Source organism: Engraulis encrasicolus, chromosome 21 (assembly GCF_034702125.1).
Source record: "Engraulis encrasicolus isolate BLACKSEA-1 chromosome 21, IST_EnEncr_1.0, whole genome shotgun sequence".
NCBI lineage: Eukaryota > Metazoa > Chordata > Actinopteri > Clupeiformes > Engraulidae > Engraulis > Engraulis encrasicolus.
Genome location: NC_085877.1, coordinates 37,333,746 through 37,356,849, shown reverse-complemented (window position 1 = coordinate 37,356,849; position 23,104 = coordinate 37,333,746). Strand labels below are relative to the sequence as shown.

The window sequence follows — 23,104 nt, the reverse complement described above, 5'->3', positions numbered from 1 at the left end:
GCCTGATGCTTCAAATCCCTCCTTCCACAACAAAGATGGTAGAGTCCTCTGCAGGCGATGGAATTCTGCTACCCTGTCTGCACTCCTCCAGTACCTCGGCTAGCTTTCTCAGGACCTGGTCATGGCGCCATCTGTAGCGGCCCTGAGAGAGAGCGATTTTGCAGCCTGACAGGATGTGCTGGAGGCTTGCGGAGGGAGCACTGCAGAGTGCACAACATTCCTCCTTTCCGAACCACTGGCTGAGGTTCCGAGGACAGGGAAGCGTGTCATACGTTGAGCGGATAAGGAAGCTGAGTCTTGCCTGTGGGATCTTCCATATGTCTGACCAACTGATGTTTCTGTTTGAGATTCCCTCCCAGGTTGTCCAGCTTCCTTGCCGACCCTGAGACACGGCCTTGATCTTGTAGCGGTCTTCCTCCATCCTTGTCACCTCCGCCACCACCATCTCCTTCCTTCCCTTGCGGTGGGCCTTGGACCAGAAGTGTGGTGCATCTTCCCATCCTAGGCCTGCTCTTCCTACCTGGACTCTCCCCACGATTTCCTTGTGTTGCAGCCGACTGACAGCTTGGTCAACCTCTGTCTGGGCATTCCACTTGCGGCCAGTTAGGACCCTGCCGTTAGCTTTCCTCACTGACTCGTCTGTGGACTTCCGAAGCTCACGCACCAACCTGGTCTTTTCTTGCCTGTAGCCCAGCTGCAGAGATTTCAATGGTAGCTGGAGCATGTTTCTCCCGAACAGGCCAGTGTCAGAGAGGCACCGTGGCAGCCCCAACCACTTTCAGATGAATGAGTTGGCTTTCCCATCCATCTTACTCACGGTCGATGAGGGGATCTCACTCATTTTTAGGGGCCACAATACTCTCTGGTAGACAGTGAATTGGTAGCACCAGACCTTGTACTTCTCCGGGAGTTGGCTTTGGTCGATCCTCGCCAGGCCATCTGAGAGCTGTTTCATAACAGCTTTCCCTATCTGCTTATCGGAAAGCTCAGCAGTGTACTGCCTCCCCAGTAGGGACGGGAAGATTCACCGATACGTATCGGAAAATCGATACGACCTGTACGGTACGGTTGCATCGATTTGCAAACGTCTGCATCGGTAAGAAACGCAAATAAAATCGAGATACATCGTACCTTGACTGTCCGCATCGGTACAAATCGAATAATATCTCTTAAAACTTTTTAGAAACTGTCAATTTCAGGATTTGTTCTCGTGAGTAACGCACATCATATTGCTCTGATTCAGACCGCCTTTCCATCTCTATTGCGAGGAGGCGTGACCAAGCAATCAGTATTTTCCTTTGAGTCAAAGCGGCGGGTTACCAGCAATGTGGAGCACATTTTGTTGTCACATACAGCGAGTTTTCTGGTCATCCGGTGACTTTTTAAATGAAAGTTTCTAGCGACCATCTTCTGCGAGTCTGGAAGACGTGTGGAGAGAGTACTCGTTTCACTATTTGAGATGATAGGGTAGTCTACCGTGCGGCACAAACAACAAGAGAAAGTTGTCTGCCAACATGCTGCAGTTTCCGAATGACAGCAGCATGCATAGTCAGCGCACGAGATACAAAAAAACAAAAGTGTTGGGAAACGTTACAGAGCCTGTGCATTCGTGTTAAGTCCATTGTTCATGCAGTAAAAAAGAAGTGAAGTCGCTAAGTTGGCATCATTGCTTAGGAGCCTGTTATATTTAGCTCTCGTGCTGGACACACACAGTCTGATTTGCTGCTCGTGCAGATTGTCCACGAAGTTTAAAAAGTCCCGTTGAAAAGTACACTATTCCAACACCTCAGTCCAGTACGCACGTTATTTCCTCCTTCTGATATTAACCCCATTCCCAACATCTACTTAGTAAATTGTTCTAATTTGGATCAATTGTGGTTGATAAGTTGTTCAGAGCTTACCTGTAAATGTAGTTCGCCTATAACATGTCCAGGTCAATATTCCAACATGATGATCCAACATCAGAAGCTCTGTGGTTTTCTCATTTTTATTTAAAAAAGAGATATAGCCTACTGTAATTGGCATGGTATTCATTGTATTGTGTATTTTTTTCATTTTCTCTGCTCAAAGCAATGTGCCCAAGCCAAAATGAGTTCTCACTGCTCTCTGTATGTTTTCCAGTATAGGCTATTTCAAAAGTAATATGCACAGCCAGGGCCGCTGCTAAGGTTTTGGGGGCCTAGGCATAACTGGTCAGGAGGCCCCCTCATAAGTAAATACTACTACTGCTACTAATAATAATGCTAATTACTGTATTCACAATTACAGTTTGTCTGAAAAATGATGGCCCTTTTGATGATGTTTTTAGTCAGTCTCAATTTAGGAGGTCACAATTTTGGGGGCAAAGTGGTTGAGGTTCTAAAAGCGCTCTGTTTACTCTGCTTATGCCTAACGGCAGCCTTGTGCACAGCCTTTAATATCAATTTGATATTTTAATCTGTTCTGTATCGCATCGTATCGTACCGAATCGCACTGGCATTATAATTGTATCGCGCCATATCGAACTGCATCGCAGTAGGTAGGAGAATCGTATCGTATCTTACCACTGGTAATTTCATGAATCGTGAATGTATCGTATCGTTGCCATGTGTATCGAGATGCACATCGTATCGCTTTGATGATGAAGATTCCCATCCCTACTCCCCAGGCTTTTGATGGGTTGCTCTGCGAGTAGTGGGATCTTTTCTCCTCCGATGACAAAGGTGGTGCTGTCGTTCCTGACTCCTCTCCTGAGTGACAGGCTACGGGACTTGGAGGGCTTGATCTTCATTCTTGCCCATGACATCAGCTCATCAATCCTCTTCAGAAGCCTTGATGTACATGGCGCTGTCTGAAGAAGGGTGGTGACGTCGTCCATGTAGCTCCTTAGCGGGGGAAGCCTCTGGCCAGTTGGCAGTTTGATTCCTCCTGCCATTTGCCTAGCACCGATGAGAATGATCTCAAATGCTGCGATAGGGCTGGTCGATATGTAAAAAAAAACACATCATGATATGATTACTTTATATCACGATAACGATATATATCACGATATACCACAATTACATACGTTTTCAGTTATTCTCTTTATTTGCTCTTTACTTTTTCATGTCGCAAAACAACCTTTCTTTAAAATGGATCTTTTTATTCTTATTTTTATAGTTACATTAACTTACAGTGTGTATTGTGACAACATGAAATGTAATTAAATGATATTCAATTGTATAAAATTGATAAGATAGCTATCACGATATAAAAGATATAGGAGAAAGGTCGCGATATAGACTTTTATATCACGATAACGATATATATAGCCATATTGCCCAGCCCTATGCTGCGACAAAGAGTATCGTAGAAATGGCACACCCCATCGCTATTCCGACTTCAAGCCACTGCCACCCCTTGGTGAAGTCTTGGGTAGAGAAGCATTATGCAGATTGTTAAAATAGCATGCTATCATGTTCCTATTGCAAGTGGGCATGTGGAAGAACTCCATGGCGTAAGTGATCAGCTGGTGTGGGACTGATCCATATGCGTTCGCCAGGTCAAGCCAGATGACGTGCAGATCTGTCTTGTCCCGCTTAGCTCTCTGGATCTGATCCCAGATCATTGTGGAGTGCTCAACACATCCTGGGAAACCTGGCACTCCTGCCTTCTGGCAGTTGGTGTCGATGTAGTTGTTTTGGAGCAGGTAGTTGGTCATCCTTCTGGCTAGCACTGAGAAGAAGATCTTTCCTTCTACGTTGAGGAGGGCGATGTTACGGAATTGGACAATCTCTGTGGAGTTTGCTTCCTTTGGGATGAACACTGCTACCGCTCTTTGCCACTCAGATGGAATGAGTTGTTTTTTCCAAATGGTTCTCATTAAGTACCATAGCAGCTCCAGTACCTTGGGGCAGTTCTTGTAGAGCTTGTAGGGGACTCCGTTGGGGCCTGGTGCGGAATAGGACCTTGCCTACTCCACAACTTGCCTGACTTCGCTGAGCTTGGGAGGCATGTTGTTGACTTCAGCTGTTGGTTGTGCAGGTCGCGGTACGTATCCTGGTGTTCCTAAGGGGACGCTCCTTTGTGGATCACTATACTGCTTTCTGACATGCTGTTCCAACTGCTCCCTGGTGGTTTCGAGCTTGCCAGTGTTCTTTTCCTCCAGCAGCGGTCTGGCATGCTTGAAGGGATCCTTGAAGAAGCAGTCTCGCTCTTTTTGCTTCCGTTTGCTGCGTTTCCGGATGCGCTCAGCTCTGCGTAGCATGGCTAGCCTCTTCCTGACCTCCTCCCACAAGGCTTTCAAGCCTTCCTTCTCTGCCTGTGTTGCCTTTCTCCAGTTCTTGCGGAGTTGCCGTCGCCTTTGAACCAGTTGGAGGATTTCCTTTTCTCTCCTTCCCTTCTCCCTTTGGATGGTCTTCTGTCTGGGCACAATCTCACCAAACCTGTCCTTGCAGGTCTGGTATATGATGTCCCCAATCAGATTGAGCTTTGCCTCTGCCCCTCCATGCAGTGACTCCTCAAGGATATTGATCAAGTGTGTGTCCAGTGTGCGCCATGCCTCTGCTTCACTAGACTTTGGCCACTTGATCTTGCTCCTTCTGGCGGCTGTCTTGGTCTCTGTGTTTGGCTCTGCCCTGTCTGGCGTGGTGAGGACTGGGTCTTCGTGCTCGCGTTGGGGCTCGTTCTCCACCAGTGGACCATCCTCCTCTGCTACCCTCACGCCGTCAGCAACATTGGGTCCATTGGCTCTGTGGTTTTTGCCCTGGCTTTTGGTCCCTCTTGTCTCACCTGCTGTTGCAGTGCAAGGTTGCTGTTGGCCCTTCTGTCCACATCTTGCTTTCCCCTGGTGGATCCGTAAGCCCCTAAACGTGGTCACTTTCTCCCATCCACATGCACACTTTCGGAGGATCTTCTCCTCATTTCCTGGCGTTCTGGTTTTCTCGTAATCCTTTTCCATTGCCGTCGTCATCATGTTGTCCGTCCTGTTGGGCCCATCTTCCATCCCGCCTCTCGGAGGGCCCTCAGGTTGTTGCTTTCTTTGGTTCTTCGTAGTTAGACACATATAGAACCCAACTACCTTGTGCCTCTCTACATCACATACTGTACATACTCAGAAACGTATAGAGCTCAACATATTCATAGCCATATCCCTCCCAGCACACGCACATATTCTCACAGGTAATGCTTGCTTAGCATCCCACCCCAATGCATAGGTCAACCCCATGACTTTTCTTACAGTTATACAATCACTTTGGCACTATGGCACTTGTATCCTGATATATGAGTTGAAAACTAATGTGTATGTGTGTTCTAGTGCTGAGCTTGTTGGTCTACTTCAGTTCTGCAGGTAAGATTTATTTATATCTTCAATCTCGATTTTTCAATATTGTGTTTTTATTACCTGTCCATTAATATGAGTGTGTTTGAATGTGTGTCTGTCTTTCCTCCACAGCTCTGCCCACAGCTACAGTGTCTGTAGTGTCTCCTCAGGGTCCATACTACCCTGGAGATCATGTCACTCTCAGGTGTGACATAGCAGAGCATACAGATTGGCATTTTTATTACTGGCGCAGCGGACAGCAATATATTCAACAAATCAGTAGAATAATAAACACTGCACTGCCTGAACAAACTGGGCAGCAGCAGTTCACTTGTGAAGCACGCAGACGTGGTAGATCAGACAAATCCCAGCCCAGCAAACCCACATCCATCACCATAACAGGTATTGACTATGGTGACTCTATCTGTTTGATATTTTTCACAATTTTGGAACAGCCTGGTAACTTTGATGTCTTTTCCTCACCCCACAGCTATGCCTGTACCTACAGTGGAGATCTCAATGGCCACTGTGTACCCTGGAGAGCCAGTCACTCTGACTTGCCTCATACAGCCATCAGGTGGCTGGACATATGGGTGGGGACATAAGCGCTGGTCATTCGATAACCTCGAGTCACGCAGTGAATCTGACTCAGACACATACACCATAGACAGTGCTGATGAGTCTAGTGGAGGACACTATGCATGCTATGGAAGAAGAAAGGGCAGTGGGAGACAAACAAATTACAGCAACACTGCTTTCCTGACAGTACTAGGTGAGGCAATCGGTTGTATACTGGATTATGAATATGAACATAAGGGCCTTAGGCTATTGTTTTGGGTTATTGGGATAACCATGCTAATTCTTCATCTTGTGCTATCAGAACTGTCCCCCCAAAGCAGTTACTCAAACTATTTCTTGTTTAATGTTTTAATCTGGAGTACACGGTAAAACATTGCAGCCAGTTAAAAGAGAAAAAAAAGTAAATTGCCCTGCTGTATTAAGTTTGTAAGCTAACTCAATTTGAAAGCCTTGAGTTCAATCAAGGCTTGAGCTCAGCTTACAAACATACTTTTTTACATTTAACTGGCTTGCACTGTTTCACTGTATAGCTACCATTTGGGCAAATACAGATAGTCAGTCAATCTAATATTTTAGCCCTATCTCCACAGCCCTCCCCACAGCTACACTGACTGTAGTCCCCCAGAGTCCTGTGTTCACTGGAGAGACAGTCACTATGACGTGTGTGATAGAGTCTCTCAGTGGCTGGACATATAAGTGGTATAAGGGGTCAAGCAGAGTCCCAGTGTCTGAGGGAAACACCTTCACCATTACAAGTGCTGCTGAGTCTGATGAGGGCCAGTACTGGTGTCAGGGGGAGAGGAGAGACAGACCCACAACATCACACATAAGCAAGGGCATTATCCTTGTTGTAAAAGGTAAGCAAAATATTTTTTCAATATATTTTGATTGAATACATCATTTTAGCACAACAATGGATACAAGCAGTGATTGTCTTTCAATCTTCCTCCATCCCTTTCTCTGCAGTCCTTCCTACACCTACACTGGCCGTAAAGCCTGAGGGTCCTGTGTTCACTGGAGAAAATGTCACTATGACGTGTGTGATAGAGTATCTTGGTGGCTGGACATATCAGTGGTATAAGGAACCAAGCAGAGTCCCAGTGTCTGAGGGAAACACCTTCACCATTACAAGTGCTGCTGAGTCTGATGAGGGCCAATATTGGTGTCAGGGGGAGAGGAGACAAAGACCCACAATATCACAAAGGAGCAGGAGCATTACCCTTGATGTAAAAGGTAAACACATGAACATATCTCTCTCTCTCTCTCTCTCTCTCTCTCTCACACACACGCACGCATGCACGCTCGCACACACACACGCACACACACACACACACACACACACACACACACACACACACACACACACACACACACACACACACACACACACACACACACACACACACACACACACACACACACACACACACACACACACACACACACACACACAGAGAGAGAGAGATAGCTTTCTTTTATGTATGTCAGCATGAGACCAATATGCTCTGTGTGTGTTGAGGCTTTAGACTGAAATCACATGGTCTCTCCTGTTTACAGAATCAAAGCCCCAACTTACATTAAATCAGAAGCCACAGCTATTCACCGGAGACTTTGTCATTCTGACGTGTGAGTTGGGCGTTAGCTCTGGATTGCTGTTCTACTGGTACAGAGACACCCAGACTTCTACTCCTGTGGCCCAGACTGGTGGACACTCCTACAGCATCAGCTCTGCTAAAGTGTCTGATGGAGGACAGTACTGGTGCAGAGCTGGGAGAGGAGACCCAGTCTACTACACACAGTACAGCAATGAGGTGCAGCTGAATGTTACAGGTTAGCTTGTCTTGGAAAATGACATCTAAAGAACACAGAGCTTTATAAACTATCATTTAAATATGAAAGTGTTATGAATGTCATTTGTCATGTCTGTATAGCTAATGTTATCCTGGAGAGTCCTGTCCATCCTGTGACTGAGGGAGATCCTCTGACTCTGCGCTGTAGATATCGCGATCAGCCATCAAACATCAGTGCTGGCTTCTATAAAGATGGGACACTCCTCCACTCCTCCAGCACAGGAGAGATGACCATCCCTGCAGTCTCAAAGTCACATGAGGGCCTCTACAAGTGCAACAACACAGAGAGAGGAGAGTCACCAGAGAGCTGGATCACAGTGATGCAGAAAATTACAGGTTAGAAATTTTAGTGACTTTTTGGCTGGCCAAGTGTTCATCAATGTCACATGATTGTTTTTAGCATTTTATTATTTAGTTGCATCCTTAAAAAAATGTTGTGTCATCCTCGGATTCTTATTCAGGGTCCTCTATCGCCATGGTGGCAGTTGGTGTGGTGGTTGGCTTGGTCATGGCCTCAGCTTTGGTCATTTTACTTGTCCTGCTTTATCGCAAACGGAAATCTAAAGGTAAGAAAAATGTCAAGAAAAAATGTCAATTTGACAAAAGTCAATGATTTACAAAAAAACGTGCACACTTGAGAGGTAATACTTGTTTCTTTTTTAGGTTCTACAACACCAAACCTGTAAGTTTGATATTCTCTCTCTCTCTCTCCTCCCTCTCTCTCTCTGTATGTGCGTGTGTGTGCACACTCCGAGTTCAGCTGTTTATTTTGAACTTGTCTCTGTCCCCCTCTAGTGGCCAACAGAGCAGTGGGTACAATGGACAACAAGTATCAGCATCAGGTAGGCCTAAAAAAAGCACTAAAGCTCATTCAAAATAAATTAAGTTAAGATAGGCTTCATGTTAGTCTTCATTACGATCCTTGTGGAAGGAAACTTCTCTGACAGGGTAGGAATATACACATACACACTGATTTGTTCACGTTCAAGGAGATAAAGATGCTGACACCATTGGAGTGTAAAGTATTAACTCCTCTTAGGTGTCAGTTGTGTGTAAATGTGATGTGACCATTTCATTTCTAATAAACATTTGACAAATTTCCACAAAAAATATTCTTAAGTCATATGTAAAGCCTTAAAAACAGAGCAAAAGGCTGAACACCGAAGCTACTCTTTCTACAACTCAATTATCGTCCCTTAATTCCTCCCACTACTATAGGTGGCGCCGTGGCTGGAGCCAGTGATGCGGTCTATGCTGACATCAAGCCCAAAGAAAAAGGTGACAAGAAGAAAAAGGAGAAAGGTCAGTCAGACATAACTTTGTGCTTTTCAAAATGGACTTGTATACTATGCTCCAACCAGTGTACAGTTCAAATGGTTGAATAGGGGTATTTTATGTGGTAATAACAGTTTGTTGTGAACCCCTCTTTCAGCCCAGACCAGTGCAGCCCAGTCAGACACCCTGTATTCTACCTTAAAGCCATCGAAGACAGCAGATAACAGTAAAATCTTGTTCTTTATTTATATGGGCAGAACATCAGGACATTTGCAGTACACGGCTATTGTTGTTGTATATTTGGTCATGGCCATGGTGTGTGTGTGTGTGTGTGTGTGTGTGTGTGTGTGTGTGTGTGTGTGTGTGTGTGTGTGTGTGTGTGTGTGTGTGTGTGGTGTGTCTGTGTGTGTGTGTGTGTGTGTGTGTGTGTGTTTTGTCTTAGGTGAAGATGACGGTGACCCCAATGATGGAAGTGATGTGACATATTCAGAGGTTACCATCAAGAACAAAAAGGCAAAGAAACGAGGTGAGCTGTATACCTGAGATTGCAGCACAAGGATGCTGCTGTTGCACTTTATTGCTGTTTGTTTGTTTGTTTGATTGTCGATTATGTATCAACTAGTCATCTTACAAATTGAAAAAATCACTTCATTAGCGCTAATGATAACACAATTGCAATGACCCAAGGGACTTATGAGTTGTCGCTATACTGGGATTTGTACGTTGTTGTTTTGTTTTTAACTTAGTTGTTGTTTTGTTATGTTAAGGTTCTGCTGGTCCCAGTGATGTCACATACGCTGATGTGCACATCAAGATGAATCCTCTGAACAGTACAGGTAAGACGTATCTCCAAAGTAGCTCTATCCAAGTTATCTCACTTTGGGCATCTTTTTCGAATTAGTAAGACCAAAGCCTCTGGAATGAATATGGAAACGTAAGTGAAAAGTGGATCCACTGTGAAAGTGGATTTGTGTGCAGTTGCTTTTTGTAAATCCAAATTTAAGTTTAGTAAATCAGCTTTTTCACAGGATATTTTGACACTGTGCAAGCGTAGTGCTTCATGCGTCTCTGGCATCTCTTCGTCTTTGGTTCAGTGAGCTAAGCTCTGTTGCGAATGTTCTATGAATTGATTTCGGAAAATAAATGCTTAACTTTGAGTGGAGAATGAGGCTGCAAGATAATTGGAACACTAAGTGTTCAGTTCAGCATAATGATTGGCTGTTGGCAGCAGAACAGTTCCCATTGATTTATATCGATGAGGAAGATCTTTCCTCTAGGAATAACTTTGGTATCGTCCACCATCAGATAACGTGTGTGTGTGTGTGTGTGTGTGTGTGTGTGTGTGTGTGTGTGTGTGTGTGTGTGTGTGTGTGTGTGTGTGTGTGTGCTCGTGTGTGTGCGCGTGCGCGTCCGAGTGCACAATTTTGGGACACATTCTCAGTCGTATCATTTTATCATGTCTCTTGTAATCACATATACATTCTCCTCAGCAATGAGTGTCTGTCTGGATCATTTCATTGTGTTCCTGTCAGGACAACTTGCCCTTATAGCTGGGCTGGTCAATGCTTTGTTTTACTGTTTTGACACAATGCCCCACTGCTCCATCGTTTCCAGATCACCATAATGTTGCAGATGCAGGATCTGGCGATGCAACCTATGCACAAGTTAGGAAGAAAGGCAAGAAGCCTGACACCCAAGGTAAACATAAACATAATATATAGACTCTTAACAAAGGAACATGCATTATACTGTATGAACACACATTTTGTAATTTGCTGAAACCTACCAAGATTTCTTGAAGATCTGTTCATTGTTTGTCCAATTAATTGTTTATTGTTTGTAAATTATTGTATTGTCTGGAAAAAGTTACATTGTTATCAGTTGCCTCCATTTATTTCTAAGTGTTTGGTAAACATTAGATTATTTTATCGGTACATAATGTTTACCACACTGTAGGCCTGCTGTGCTCATATGGGTTTTTTTTTTTTTTTACGTTTGTGGTGTATTTATTCACTTTGTTCATTTATTTTTATCTTGTTCGCAGATGTCTGAGTCATGGACAAGTGAGACCAGTACATTGCCCATGCCTGCATACTCTGTACTGTAATTTTGTGTAACAAAGAGATATTATAGTTAGCCAGATGAGATTTGGACTGGAATTATGGATTCGGTTATGGACTAGTTGTGCCAGTAAAACGACCAGTCATTGCTTGACTTTGCTACTGTGTGTTTTTGATGCTTTGGTACTGATTACATAATGTGCCTATATTTTTTAGGCAATACAAAGGTGTGATCACGCCACATTTCAGTTTTGTTGTCATTACAGTATAGTGTTTATTGTTGTAGGGGTTTTCTTTTTCACTTTGACACTTTTGTCTTAAAGGGACACAATGTAGGATTACGTGCCCATGTCATGCTGTTATGAAAACATGCTGTTTTACTAAGCTTTCTGTGTGAATGTGAATATGTCTCTCATGTTACGTACAAGGAATTTTTCGTCTGAGAAGCTTTCCCCCCAATGTTCGTTTGTGTCAGTCTGCTAAAAGTTACATTCAGGGTTTCTGACAGCTGGCTGCAAAAGTGGTTAGGAGAGTCATCGTTCACTTACTTATGACTCAAATAAGCATCGACTGACTCGGCTATAGTTAATTAAACTTTTAATCCTACATAGTGTCCCTTTAATTTGTTAACACATCAAATTGTCTCTGCCTTGGTGAAATCCACTGTAAATAATGATAATAATAATAATAATAATAATAATAATAATTCAAAATTAATGTGTTTAGTATTACATTGCATTAGACATACATATTTTTATCCAAAGCAAGTTAACTTTTTAGAGGGTATTGATACAGCCTCTGGAGCATGGGTGCATTCTTTGAGGGTACTTAAAGGGTAACTGCAGCCAATTTCAACATGCAGTTTTAATGCTCACACTACCATGGACTTGTCAGTACCAGAGATGTTTTTCTTTTTCCGAGATCCTGGTCATTGTAATGGGCACAGGTGTTTGTTTACATTTCAAAAAAGCATCTTGATTTATTCCCAAAAACATCCAAAAGGTTGTGTAACATCAGCAGACAACCAGCAAATAGCGATACCTTTTGGGGATATTTGGACTAGGCCTACGTTAAGATTTTTAAAAATGTAAACAAAAGCTGCCTCCATTACAATAGCTCATATCTTGGAAAGGTCTGAGCTGAAAAATGCAGCATCACTGGGTACTGACAAGTCAAGGGTAGCGTGAGCAGTACAACAGCATATCGAAATTGGCAGGAGTGCTCCTTTTAGCCATGGATAACAGTTAAGGGACAGTTGTTCATCCTGTTGTTAAGGGTGGTATTCAAATTAGTTTCATATAGACTGGAGTCTTCCCTATGTGCTGTATAGTGGAAAATGTATGAAATGCCATACGTATATACAGCTATTTAGTACTTAAGCCAAACGTTTATTTTAAGCTTCACCATGATTGTATAATATAGTGGTGTTTTTTTTTAATAAATCATGAACAGCTTTGTTTTTTTTCTCTTTTAAATTGTTTCCTTTTTATTTACTATTTTTTAAACAGGAAGCTTGAATGTATTATATTTATTGTGATAAACATGAATGCAAACATGATGCAGTATTTTTCTATTTTTAATATATTTTAAATTTTGTATGGTTCTTTTCTTTCATTTTTGTATTTGTATTTGTATCCACTTTCATACAGTTACATTCTGTATGCTGTACTTTATTTTTTAAGATTAAAATGTTTTCATCCAGGAAATGAATGGGTTTCTGGCTTGGGTTTCTAGGTAAGGTGATGACACACTGCGGGTCCATTTCAATATCTGATCTCCTGACCTCTCCTTGTGCTTGTAGCCTTATGATGTGAGGCAAGACACCGTCGATGATTGAAGTTTTATACAATGCTTGGCAAAAGCACATATTAACCCTAAAGCGACCGACTGGGGTCATTTATGACCCCGGGCACATATTTTCATACACCATTCTGGCCATTTTCATCAGAAACACTTGTCCTTCTAGGAGTTTGTCAGTACATATGTTGTGCATGTTGTGAATGATTTTTGTGAGATTTGGACCATCTATGTAGGATTTATAATAAAAACACCTCTGGGGTCATTTATGACCCCGAGAGGATCCATGAGATACTCAACATTATAATGTCCATTGTTGTTGTAATTTTCAAACTCTGTTTTTTGCATTTTGTGTCTTTGGGCAGGCCATGGTCAGCAGACCTAAAATATTCACAATATAAACATTTATAATATTAAAATAAAATATATTATATGAATAAATAGGGCACCCCTGCGATAGCCAACGAAGCATATTGTGAGGGCACCCAGGTAGCATTTCCTGTGTTATTGCTCCATATTTGTTGATATCATGGCACAGTGGTCCTAGACACATGATGAGAATATGAAATGGAAGTCATCCTGATGAACAAAGAGGGAGGAAACAAGTCATCAGTGTAGAAATTGATGGCGTTTTTAGAATTTTCCTTATTTTATGGCTATACAAAGGCTGAAGCATCAGTTGAATAATTTCTTTGCTCTAATATATGTGGAAGACACCTTTTCACAGCTACAATGTCCAGAAAAAGTTTCAGAGAAATTTTGAGTGTGCATAAGGTTATATGTTTGAGACATGGTTTTGTCTATGTAAATTACCATATTCTCTGATCTTGTGATTTCATGAACCCAGAAATGTTGAGTACCCTAAAGTTTTATTGCAGAAATGTCATCTATGGGCCTAATGAATAGAATTTAGCTTGGTTTCTCAAAGTTTCACTTTGAGCAATTTCCATAATTAGCATAAATATACTGTATTATTATGGTGAGACCACTACAAGTGAATAGGCTAAAAAATTTAAATGATAGATATCACCATGAAACTTTCTCAGTTGATTACTGATGATGAGAGAAGAAAAAAATGTATTGGATGTTTTTTGTATTTTGATGTTTACATATGCAAATGAGGGCATACATCATATTTAGCATATACGTATGTAAGTTTGACTATTTTTTAGCAAAACAATAAAATGTTCAAATTCACATTTTTTTTGCTTTAGATGAGGGACAAGTATGTGAAAGATGTAAACAAATTTGAATGAGCCCCAAAAATTTATTTATATACTGGTATTTTTATATAAACTCCTTGGGAACATAAATGACCCCGCTCGGTCAGATTAGTCGCAAAAACAGGCCGGTCGCTTGAGGGTTAAACTAAAATTTTCTCACTTGCTATCAGGATGTTGCGGCAAGACACTGTGGCAACTAGGCCTACTAGTTAGAGTTAGACCCAATGATCCAACTACTAAACACTTTCAATCACACCGTTAAGGTCTGTAAGCACCCTATACATACAGTAAGCTTGAGGACATTGGAATTCCAAAAGGGACGCTGGTTTACAAGAACCAAGGGCAGATCACAGAATGCTTTGTTTATAGTTTATTTTTTACTGAAATAAGCAGTTTTAGTCAAGATTACTTTCAAGAACAAGACAGTCTGCAGAGTCTTTTAGATAAATTTTTATTGTTATTAATGAAAGGTACCAGTAATGCAGCTGTATACACAGTTAAAATCAAATAAAAATAAAAACTCACAGAAGCAAAACGGTAAGAAAAAAAACATTGTTCTGTTCTGTATTTAGCCATTGTTGCTATTTGCAACCGGGTGTGAATAGCCGTTGTTGCTATTTGCACCAGGATGTGAATAACCATTGTTGTTATTTACACCTGAATATCCGTTGTTGCTAGTTAACCATTCTTTCTATTTGCAGCCAGGTGTGAATAGCCATTGTTGCTCTTTGCACCCGGGTGTGAATAGCCGCTGTTACTATTTACACCCGGTTGCAAATAGCCGTGGTTGCTATTTACACCCGAATAGTCATTGATGCTATTTAGCCATTCATTCTATTTGCCCACGGATGTGAAAAGCTGTTGTTGCTATTTGCACCCGGTTGTGAATAGGCATTGTTGTTATTTGCACCTGGGTGCGAGTAGCCGTTGTTGCCATTTGCACCCGGGTGTGAATAACCATTGTTGCTATTTACAGTTGAATAGCCCTTGTTGCTATTTAGCCATTGTTGCTATTTGCAACCGGGTGTGAATAGCCGTTGTTGCTATTTGCACCAGGATGTGAATAACCATTGTTGTTATTTACACCTGAATATCCGTTGTTGCTATTTACACCTGGGTGCAAATAGCCGTGGTTGCGGTGTATATAGCCATTGTTGCTATTTGCATCCGGTTGTGAATAGCCGTTGTTGCTATTTGCACCCGGGTGTGAATAACCATTGTTGTTATTTACACCTGAATATCCGTTGTTGCTATTTAGCCATTCTTTCTATTTTCACACTGATATGCATAGCTCTTGTTGCTATACGCATCCAGGTGTGAATAGCCATTGTTGCTATTTACACCCAAATAGCCCTGTTCTGTATTTAGCCATTGTTGCTATTTGCAACTGGATGTGGATAGTCGTTGTTGCTATTGGCACCCGGGTGTGAATAACCATGGTTGCTATTTGCACCCGAATAGCCGTTGTTGCTATTTAGTCATTCTTTCTATTTGCACACAGATGTGAATAGCTCTTGTTACTATTTGCACCCAGGTGTGACTAGCCACTGTTGATATTTGCACCTGGGTATGAAGAGCCGTTGTTGCTATTTGCCCCCGGTGCAAGTAGCCGTGGTTGCTATTTACACCCGAATAGCCATTGTTCCAATTTACACCCGAACAACCGTTACAACCGTTGTTGCTATTTAGCCATTCTTTCTATTTGCACAAAGATGTGAATAGCTGTTGTTGCTATTTGCACCCGGATGTGAATAGCCATTGTTGCTATTTACACCCGAATAGCCATTGTTCCAATTTACACCCGAACAACCGTTACAACCGTTGTTGCTATTTAGCCATTCCTTCTATTTGCAAACGGATGTGAATAGCTTTTGTTTCTATTTGCACCCGGGCGTGAATAGTCGTGGTTTCAATTTACACCCAAATAGCCATTGTCGCTATTTACACCTGAATAGCCATTGTTGCTATTTGCACACGGATGTGAATAGCTGTTGTTGCTATTTGCACCCGGTTGTGAATAGGCATTGTTGTTATTTGCACCCGGGTGTGAGTTAGCCTGGCTCTCGCGAGACCCCTAGTGCTTCGTGCATCTTCGTTACACTTCGTGAGCTCGCACAGGGGTCTGGTTCAGCCTTGTCGAGCCCGAAGTCCTCGAGTAGAAAATAAACGTGCCCCGACCATTGGATAATGTCAATGTCAATCATCGTGGAGTGAGGTGACGGGTATGACGTAGCATCTTGCGCGACAACACTGTAGTGCTGCTAGCACACCCCACAGTCAGTGGCTAGCACAACAACGGCGGCCTGCATATTGTATGAACTCCGCGATTTCAAGTGTTATCAAAACTACCAAACATTCATTATTTGAAAGAGGAACAGAAAACAAGGAATTAGTTGGTGGCAAGAACGTTCTCGCAGCGATGTTCAGTCCTCAACTGTTTACAAGACCAACTTTAAGTGGGGATTTTAGTCGAGAGGTCCATGCCACATATAAATGGTGAGTGAAAACCTCTTGGTTGTTTCTAACGTGTTTTTGATGTGTGTGAAACAATGACTGACATGGTAGGCTACAACTGTGAATTCAATATTGTACAAGCCTCATTTCCAGACCTCGCATGCTATGGTGACTGAGTGCGATTGATCATAATAGTATGCCAAGATGTCACATTCAGACCAATTTGTTTATGCTAAGTTCGTGTTAAATTAAATGTACTATCCCCGTGATCGCTGCCAATGCAGCATGTCCCAAAACGTCGGCATGTGAGAGATGGAATGTTTATTTCACGACGACATTCTGACTTCAAACTCACCAGGATGGCTTCCCCACAGACCTATACATATTGATATAGGTCTGTGGGCTTCCCCTTTTCACTTTCTGCCCTAGTTGTTAACCTGTTTCGATGGTAAAGACTAAAGTAATCACAGATTTTGCATGGTTAAGAGACCTACTTCGTGTGGAAACAGAATTTACACAAGAGGGTACTGGAATAAAAACAGGGTGAGGCCTGTCACTCACCAGCTACTGGCAAGGACCCCAAGTCTCCCTTTCGGTCAGCAGTAAATTTAAAACTAAGTAATAGTAGCCTACTGCTGTTCAGGTCTTAGCCTTAAATAGGTATGAATTAAAATGCAGATACTAGGCCTATAGAGTCTTTAGAATTACAGTTGCCTTGTTTGCCGATTCTATTTTAACATTGTGTGTTGTTTTCAGGTAGGCAAGTCATGGCGTTGGCATCACAGACCGGGTCATCCAGCTGCTACACATGTACAGTGGAAATTGAATTAGGCTCTTCCCTCACTTGTACTGTTGTAAACCATCAAATGAACACTCTAGGTAGACAAGACAGTGAGTTCAGTAATGGCTGGCGAAGAGCATGCGCACCACAAGTTTGGAGCCAGCCAGGTCATACGTGTTGCACCTACCACAATTCCATTTCTTTGGTCTTCTGTGTTGAGCCTGTTTCAAAATGTGCCTGTACAACCACATGTGTAAAGAATCTACACTACACTACCCCACCAAGATCTAGACATTACTGAAGAGTTGGAAATGTTATCATGGTCTGCTGACAGCTGTACAGAACATGTGTACTTAAATACCAGATGTGCCACTTTCATTAACGAGACTGTCTGCTCTGGGTTTGGGACAAAGCCTAATGAGGCAGCAGTCAACAACAGTCCTTACATTTGACATCAGTTACAAAACCACCTATGGTTTTAAGGTACTTCATGCTACTGGTTGTGAGCGAGGCTTTTTGTGACTGACTCTCCCTAATGACAGATTCATAGACATAATGGAACATGTAACACAGCATTAGTTCAGAATCTAACCATCATCCATTAGGAACAAAGAAGTGGAATCTTGTCACAATATCGAATCGAATATTGAACAAATGGTGTAAATAATGGTGTACACAAGTAATTGGAACATATGTAAATACAATTTTATTGTGAAAAGAAAACACTGTCTATTTTTTTTCAATGTACAGTAATGAAAGTGTAAATAATGACATAAGATATCAATTTATATATACACATTCTTTTTTCTTTTAAATATTGGTTACTGGCAATGCAAGAAACATAGCTTACAAAATGTAGCGTTCTTGGTGTTAGGTGATGTATTGTACAAAATGAAAACCCAAATGGTGACGCACTCCTGAAATGTTGCAAGTTCTTTAAGGAAAATGCCTTGACATCTTGTTCTAATATTTTGAAAGACATGGAATCTGTGAGGGGATGTGCTGGGTCCTCTATGCGGTCGTTTCTTCATACACCTCCTGGCGTCAGACAGACAAAGGAAGTATAGAAGTATATTAGACAAACATTTCAGAAGGTTATGTGTGACAATTGTGGCTACATACAAGGTTTTGAACAAAAACAACACGGGAATTGATTGCAACACATTTTAAAATATTTCTAGGTGACTTAAAGTTCATTAACAACAGTGTATGCTACTTACTCTGTGTACAGAGTATTTTCCACCCACATTTTGCATTACTGCCCTTGTACATCACTTTGATCAAAAGCGTCTGTCAACTGTAATGTTATGAGGAGTACAGTCTCTTGAGAAATTAATGTAGGTTTAGGTGGATAGTGGTGCAGGACAGCACATATACTTTTCAGTTACTCTTACTAAGAATTCAAACCTGTAACATTGGATACCTTCCGAGGGCACAGGTACAGGTGAGGTCAGCAAGGGTCCTATTTACCTTGATAATAGGTTCTCAGTCATTTCACATCCCCACCCCGATGAAAAAAAAACTAATTGTTTACACAAATGGGTTTTACACCCCTTAACAATACGGCTTTGCTTGCTTCAGTAATGTACTCTTTGCCTCTGACCTAGCAATGGATGTAATAAATCAGACATACCTTATATAACCGTGGGTCTTGGGTCACCTAATAATGGAGAGAGAGAGAGAAAAGACATCACCATTGATCAATTAACAATGGCACAGCGTGTGTGTGTGTGTGTGTGTCCCAGCTTATGACGGTGAGCACGATTAACTTTGGGTCGTCCGATCAACTAGGGATGGTCACCTACAACTTATCGAAGTGCTTAGCACACTCACGAATCGACTATTTGAATTGACCACAGCTGAAGTGTTTGAGAATACAATCGCGCACAATAACAACGGCAAAAGTGCGACGGCATGCTCCTCTCGTCGAACCGTAATGCAGTTTCCAAAGTGTATAATAGAACTCAAGACGCCCCATCCTGTCTCGTCTGACGTGAACAGCTCTTTATGCCATCCAAGTTAATCAGACCCGAAGTTAATCGTGCACACCGGGAGTAGTTAATGCAATCCTGGTGTATATTTCTCTCATGGTAGGATATACAAAACGTATGGGACTGTAAACGATTTACTGTACTATCATAGGTAAATTGGCATGCCTAACGGTGACCAGAACACAACCAATAATGCTAGTAGCAACTGCATGCTGTTGAGGCTGCATTGTTTTCATATGGCTGGCAATTTTGTCTGAATAACATTTTATCGCTGGTCAATCATTTTCAGCGAAATACACATACTTAAGTTTTATTCATCAATATGTCACCTTGGTGGCAAGCAGACGTCCATTTTGTCTGCAATATGTATCACCCCGTCAGAAACGGACAAACCCATGCCCATGATGTGTTCACTAAAAGAAAATATAGCCATTTCAAGACATCTAACTTACCATATCTTTGTTGTGATTTATCTGATGCAAACGATGCTGGCACCAAATGAGTAGGCGGTCCTCCTCCATTGGTAGCATGTAACCTGGCTCTCACGCAGATGGATTGTCAGGTAGCATGCCGCTGTTTGGACCCTGCAGAGTACTCGTGCACTATGTCGGATTGCCAACCAAAATCCACCGATGCCTTGTGTGTTTTGTAACCGTCAGTGGTCTGATGTCGGACACAGGTGGCATACCACAGGCGGCTTGCCGAGTTGCCGTTCAAACGCCAGCAATGATCCACTATACACATGCTAGCTGGGCTGGAACTACTGTCAACATGCTAACTGCTCTGTTGTGGCTTCTATCTCGCGTCGCTGAAAACTACGTCACGGGCCGCTTCGATGTGACTGGTTGAAGTAGTACGTCACTGTCTCCAATCACGTTCGAGCTTTTTTTGAATACACCACGGGCTAGAACAGCAAGGTTACCATCATAATTCCAGATGGATGACAATCCATCTGAGTGAGAGCCAGGTTAGGTTGTGAGTAGCCGTTCGAAAGACATCGCCATATGACACAAACTACAGAAATAAAATACCTTCTACCTTGCATTTGGCCTTTAATTCAATGAAAATATTCACATGATGTCAAGTAAATCCGTTTTCTTTCCGTGGCTCTCTTCTGTTCCACTGTTAACTCGCTAGTCAACTCGCTGTTAACTCAACACCTATAATCCGGGTTGCCAGGTGTAGAACAAGAAATAAGCCGCTGGTGTCTTCAAAACAATAGCCCAAAACCTCTACTTATAATGTACGCTACCCAAGGACGCTACCACAACAACCCTTGTAGACCTTCTTCCTTGAAAAATCTGTGGCACTGCTGGAACAGCATGCCCCCTGGTGGAGAGGAGTATTACAAAGTGTTAACTCTAGAGACAGAAAAGGCTGTTTATTTTACGCTGTCACTACACTTCTCTAAATTAGGATGAAAGGGACACTCCACCCATTTGCATGAGGCTTCCCATTGCTAGACACCCAGTCATACTTTTGAATGGTCGTGCAACACTCTCTCAATTTCCCCTTAGAGAGGAAATATCCGTATTCACCTCTTAACACTTCCTCCTACAATGATGTAGAAATCGTCATTTTGCATCATTGTAGGAGGAAGTGTAAGAGAGGTGGATTTCTGTTGAGACTACAAGCCTTTTTCCCACCCTTTCAACCCCGCCCATAGAGGGTTGGACCTAATGCGCTAACAGACCTATCACAGATCAGTGTGCCAGTGCTTTTGAAATCACTGGCATTGAGGCTCCAGTAAGTCACTGGCAGAGCTGCCTGGGTGTGGCCTGTGGAACTTGAGCATTGCAATGCATTATGGGGATTGTTGTCACAAATCCACAAGCACTAAAAAGTCATTTTCTGCCTTTTCTCTGCCAAGAAGGCACCAAATTAGAAATTTATGCTACTATTCTACTACATATATGACCCACTTTCAATACATATTCATGTCTCCATCGGTGGAATGCCCCTTTAAAGGAAATGCAAGCTATCAAATATTATAAAATATTAATTATAAAATATATTATTGAAAAGTAATTTAAAGAGATTAATGTAAATTCATGATTTTATCTCATTTTTAAATTTAATTCCAGTCTTTTTTTCAGAAACATTGCGATTTCGCCACTTATCAAAACAAACGGGCAGAAAACCGTGATATTAATTTTCATCAATAAAACTGTGTTACACATTTTTTCCAAAACCGCCGAGCCCTATTACTAGTTGACTTTAACCCTGTGAAACCTGAACCATGAAAGCAATGAGAGAAAATTCTAATTTTTTGGAATTTGCTTCAATATTGGTCCCTTATAAGAAATGTAAAAAAAAAAAATCAAAATTTTGTTAAGGTCGCTGAGATATTTAATGCATCATATATGATGCATCAGGCTTTTAATGAATGAAAATTCCAATTTCATGACCATTGAAAAATGACTTTTAATGCATTTACAACTTTTTTTTTTATTTAAAAAAGTTGTCAGACAATTTAATTTGAGGATTATCTTTAAATATTTAGTGAGATCCTGTCATTTTTTTAAGCCTATCCTTGTTTTAGCAGGACCATATTTTACATTTCCCACAGCCTGGTTGGGTAATTTTTTTAAATCTATGTAAAAACATAGCTGATCGAATGCTCAACAACCTATTTATGAGTGTAATATAGATCATTATTCATTTTTGATGTGTAATTTGAATATATTGGTCCATTACTACAATTGGACCATTTCTCCATTCACTTCAATGCATTTTTTACGAGATCATAATTTCAACATTTTGCATTACATTTTCAAAATTGCAAGTAAAACCTGTTTCTTAAGGCAATATCTTTGTCTTGAAGTAAAACAACTTGTGTGTTTTGTTAAACGATCGTCGTGGTGTGCTTTGTAAGATTCCCTATGGAGCAAATGCATTGATGGCTGACTTCCTGCCACCGCCGGATGGTGCTTATATGTCTCATCAGTTTTGGCACGATCTCTCTGCAACACGGTGTAAAAATATAAACTCTTCCTAGCTTAATTGCACAAAGCAAGTGTTCAAATTAAAGGATGTAGAGTTATATTTCGGAAATTTGTACACAAACCTTATGCAATTTGACGAAATCTCAGCGTCGGTCAGGGAAACCGCTTCTACCCCATTTTCCTGTTTTTCGCCGAGCTGTGGTCAACTTGTTGTCGACCGCTGCTCTCTTGTGGCGGTTTCCGTGTACTGCAGGACGTTTGGAAATGACACGCAGGATGTTTTTCAGATCGATTTTTTTTTGTGTCAGCGTGGAGAGGGCTTTGAATTTGATGAGACATATATGATGCATCCGGCGCGATAGGGTTAAACAGTAGTCTAGATTGGTAGGCCTACTGTGTACGCTGATGTGTCAGTGGGTTTGTGTGACGTCATGCGTCAGAACATGATATGAAGGGCCTCATCCTGGTAATGAGCCCCGGGCCTCAGAAAGATTCAGGATTCAAGATTCAAGATTCTTTTAATGGTCCCGAAGGAAATTTGTCTTGGACATACATAGCTGCCACATACACACAACACTGATACACATGACGCCAAAAAAAAAACACAAATAAACACATACATACATACATACATACATACATACATACATACATACATACATACATACATACATACATACAGACATTCATACATACATAGGCCTACATACATACATAAAGTGCCACCATAGATATCAGATACTCAAGTGCATATCTACTACAGCCTCCAACACACGTGTGCAAATAGAAGGAATGGCTAAATAGCAATGTGGCAACGGTACCAGAACTTTCCACTTCCTTGAGGACAAAACAATCAAGGTTTCTGTCG

At 41.7% G+C, this 23,104-nt stretch overlaps 1 protein-coding gene and 2 long non-coding RNA genes across 3 annotated transcripts in view; 2 read left to right on the top strand and 1 right to left on the bottom strand.

The window, feature by feature from the left end:
* Positions 1–23,104, top strand: part of LOC134437391 (uncharacterized) — a 392,246-nt gene that overhangs the window by 28,928 nt on the left and 340,214 nt on the right. The gene's annotated exons all lie outside the window — the stretch shown is intronic.
* LOC134437191 (uncharacterized) lies at positions 9,750–11,410 on the top strand. The gene is made up of 3 exons (XR_010032346.1): positions 9,750–9,821; positions 10,600–10,683; positions 11,030–11,410. It is a non-coding gene; the product is annotated as an uncharacterized LOC134437191 (long non-coding RNA).
* Positions 18,287–19,989, bottom strand: LOC134437190 (uncharacterized). The gene is made up of 3 exons (XR_010032345.1): positions 19,744–19,989; positions 18,934–18,960; positions 18,287–18,338 (listed from the first exon to the last, which is right to left on the bottom strand). It is a non-coding gene; the product is annotated as an uncharacterized LOC134437190 (long non-coding RNA).